This window comes from Budorcas taxicolor, chromosome Y, assembly GCF_023091745.1.
Source record: "Budorcas taxicolor isolate Tak-1 chromosome Y, Takin1.1, whole genome shotgun sequence".
In the NCBI taxonomy this organism is placed as follows: Eukaryota; Metazoa; Chordata; class Mammalia; order Artiodactyla; family Bovidae; genus Budorcas; species Budorcas taxicolor.
The window spans coordinates 3,353,986-3,358,170 of record NC_068936.1 but is presented as its reverse complement, the minus strand read 5'-3'; the positions used below and the strand labels follow the sequence as shown (position 1 = coordinate 3,358,170).

Below are 4,185 nucleotides of genomic sequence, written 5' to 3'. Positions count from 1 at the left end.
TGATACCATACAAGATTTGTCTTTCTCTTTTTTTTTTATTTTTATTTTTACTTTATTTTATTTTACAATACTGTATTGGTTTTGCCATACATTGACATGAGTCCGCCACGGGTGTACATGAGTTCCCAATCCTGACCCCCCCCTCCCACCTCACACCCCATATCATCTCTCTGGATCACCCCTGTGCACTAGCCCCAAGCATCCTGTATCCTGCCTGGAACATAGACTGGCGACTATCTTACATGATAGTGTACATGTTTCAGTGCCATTCTCCCAAATTATCCCACCCCACCCGCGCCCTCAGAGTGCAAAATTCCGTTCTAAGCATCTGTGTCTCTTCTGCTGTCTCTCATACAGGGTTATCATTACCATCTTTCTAAATTCCATATATATGTGTTGGTATACTGTATTGGTGTTTTTCTTTCTGGCTTACTTCACTGTGTATAATCGGCTCCAGTTTCAACCTTGTCATTAGAATTGATTCATATAAAGTCTGCCAGCAATAAATGCTGGAGAGGGTGTGGAGAAAAGGGAACCCTTTTACACTGTTGGTGGGAATGCAATCTAGTACAGCCACTATGGAGAACAGTGTGGAGATTCCTTTCAAAATTGGAAATAGAACTGCCGTATGAGCCAGCAATCCCACTGCTGGGCATACACACTGAGGAAACCAGAATTGAAAGAGACACATGGACCCCAGTGTTCATCGCAGCACTGTTTATAACAGCCAGGACATGGAACAACCTAGATGTCCATCAACAGATAAATGGATCAGAAAGCTGTGGTACATATACACAATGGAGTATTACTCAGCCATTCCAAAGAATATATTGTCTTTCTCTTTCTGACTTCCTAAGTATTCTTTTTAATGCTAGTGTAGATTCAGGTATTTACTTAACAACATTTGTTTCTACTGTATAAAATGTGATTGACTTTTAAAATATTTGTCTTCTATTCTGCAAGCTTTATATTAATTCTAATACTTGTGTTTTTTTCAAGATTTTCTATATACAAAAGTATGTTATCTCCAATATACTTTGACTTTTTCCTTTCCATTCTGAAGGCTGGTTGTTTTCTTTTTTTTTTTTTTTCGTTTTTGTTTTTTAAACAACAGCAACATTTCTCTTTTGTTACCTGATTGCTCTGGTTATAGAACTGCCAGTATAATGTTGAGCCAAAGTGTGTAATAGACTTCTTGTGTTTTCCCCAGTCTTAGAGGGAAAGCTTTCAGTTTTTCATTCTTAAGTATGATGTTAGCTGTGGGTCTTTTACAGGTGCCCTTTGATTGAGAAAGTTCTCTTCTGTTCTTAATTATTAAGTGTTCTTTTAAGCCCGGTTCTGAAAAGGTGCTAGATTCAGGGAAATGCTTTTTCTTCAGGCAGATGTGTTATTTGTTTCATTGTTTTAAAATGGCATAATGTTGAGTGACTTTCATATAATGAACCAACTTTGCATACCTCCCTAAATCCCATGTGATCATGGTATACAATCTCTTTTATATGTTGTTGGATTTTGTTTGCCAGTATTTTGTTGAAGATTCTTTCACCTGTATTCATAAGGGATATCGGGTGTGTGTGTGTGTGTGTGTCTGTGTGTGTGTGTGTGTATGTGTGTGTGTGTGTGTGATGTCTCTGTCTGATATTGGTTTGAGAGAAATACTGGCATCACTTTGCCTGCTATATGGGGAAGAGACCTGTGGCGTGAAGGATGAAGGATTGTTGGATTTAAGTTTAGCTAGGATTAGAGGGAGAAATTTAGGATATATCAGTGTGGAATTGGGGTGAGATTATCAAGACAGCTCATTCTCAATTTCCTAGGCCTGTGTTAAATGCTTGACATTGAATTATGCTGTTTGTTAACTAGGTATAGATAGATTATACTTTGAATTTGCTACCTATTTTCTTTGTTAACATTTATGAAATTAGAATTTGTGAATCAGGTGTAATGTGGATTTAAGATACATTTTCTTCAAATTTTACTACAAAACAAGATGCCATTGAGTAGCTGATGCCTTTTAAAAAGAGCTGGTAACCTTAAGTCTAAGAAATAAGCATGTTTGTCTTTAAGAGACAGAAACACCTTTAAAAGTTATAAATTTGCCCAAGAAGATGCAACTGGTGTGTGGTTAACTTAGAATTCCAACTTAATCTTCTTTGACTCCAAAGTCCATGTTTCTGAACGCTGTACAACAGTGCTTTTGTAAAAGTACTCGTCCTTTACATGTGATTTCACCTAATGATCAGTCGTGGTGGGTTTTTGGGTTTTTTGTCTTTATTTTTTTAAATAGAAGAGGTTAAAGTGAACATGGGACAAAGATATGATTCTAGAGCCATGTAGACTTGTAGTCATAGGTTTTTCAGCTGTCACTGAGTCTCGTTGACACTCAGTGTCTTTGTCTGTAAGATACGGGTGTTTATAACTACTCTAGAGTTTTGGAGATAATCAAATAGCCCATTTTTCTGTACTTAACTAATATGTAGTATGTTTATACCTAGGTGGCAGTTTGTATAAAGGAAGCCCTGGGACTTGTGGCCGCACCCTCTAAGAATAAAAAAGGATTCAAAATATGGAACTACCATGTATGTTACGTGAAGAAGAACAAGAGCCAGAAGTACGGAAAAGGGAGGGAGAAACCAAACAAGCAGATGATGATGATGATGAAGTGATCTTGGTCGGAGTGGAACATGTAAATGAAGATGCTGACGTGATCTTTGTTGGGATGAGCTCAGCTTCAAAACCTGTCGTTTCAAACGTACTGAACAGAGATACCCCAGGTTCTTGTTCAAGGAGAAAAAGGTATGGTCACTTCAGGAAAGGTAACGCTGACAAATTACAGCCTGTTAGTCATGTGACTGCTACATCAGAAGCAAAGGCTGTCTTGCCAGTTTCTGACTCTGAATCAAGATCAACAGATAGTCCTATTATTATTGAACCTCCATCTCAAGCTGATTATAAAAGTATTTCACCACAAAGAGTGCCGAATTGCTTTTCAAAGGAGTCATGTTCTTCTTTGATTACCTTCACAAGTTCATTGCAGCATCCAGTAGAAAGAGCGGTTTCTGCAGGAGATATGAATAAAAGTCCTCATGTCTCAAAGCGACTTTCCACTTGTGAAACAAATAGCAGAAATCCCAGAAGGCCTAAGCTCAGTGATGGCATTATAGGGGAACATTCTTTAGCTTTGTCCCTTTCAGGTATTTTTCATACAGTGACCACTCAGCAAAGCACACCAGACCGTGTCCATACCTCACTAAGCCATGTTCAGAATGGAGAACCTTGTCCAACACCTTTTCCAAAGGACAATGGTCATTGCAAGCCTGTAAGACCTTAGGGGAAAATGGACTGACAAAAACTGATTTTCCAAGTTTAGCAAGTCCAAACAAAATTGGTGATCCCACAGAAGGAAAGCTGATTGTGTTACTTGGTGACTTCTACTATGGAGAGCATATAGGAGTTGGGCAGCCAGAACCGAAGACCCACACAGCGTTTAAATGCCTCAGCTGCTTGAAAGTTCTAAAAAATGTCAAGTTTATGAATCACATGAAGCACCATTTGGAACTTGAGAGGCAGAGAGGTGACAGCTGGAAAACCCACACCACTTGCCGGCACTGCCTCCACCAGTTTCCTACTCCCTTCCAGATGCAGTGTCACATTGAAAGTGTCCACACTCCCCAGGGGCCCTCCGCAGTCTGTCGCATCTGTGAGTTGTCCTTTGAGACAGATCAGGTTCTCTTAGAGCACATGAAAGACAATCATAAGCCTGGTGAAATGCCCTATGTATGCCAGGTTTGCAGTTACAGATCATCATTTTTTGCAGATGTGGATGCACATTTCAGAGCATACCATGGTAACACTAAGAATTTACTTTGCCTGTTTTGTCTCAAAATTTTTAAAACTGCAACAGCCTACGGACGTCGTCATAGAGGGCACTGGGAAAAGAGTTTTCGCCAGTGTTCCAAATGTCGGCTGCAGTTTTTAACTTCCAAAGAGGAAAGGGAGCACAAGACCCAGTGTCATCAAATGTTTAAGAAGCCTAAGCAGCTAGAAGGATTGTCTCCTGAAACAAAAATTGTTATTCAGGTATCACTGGAACCCCTTCAACCAGGATTGGTGGAGGTAGCGTCCATTACCGTGAACACATCTGATTTTGAATCATCACCCCCCAAATCTAAAAGTAGGAGGTCA

At 39.5% G+C, this 4,185-nt stretch overlaps 1 pseudogene; it reads left to right on the top strand.

Annotated features, from left to right (window-relative positions):
* Positions 1-2,566: 2,566 nt before the first annotated feature.
* Positions 2,567-4,185, top strand: LOC128071074 (zinc finger protein 280B-like; annotated as a pseudogene).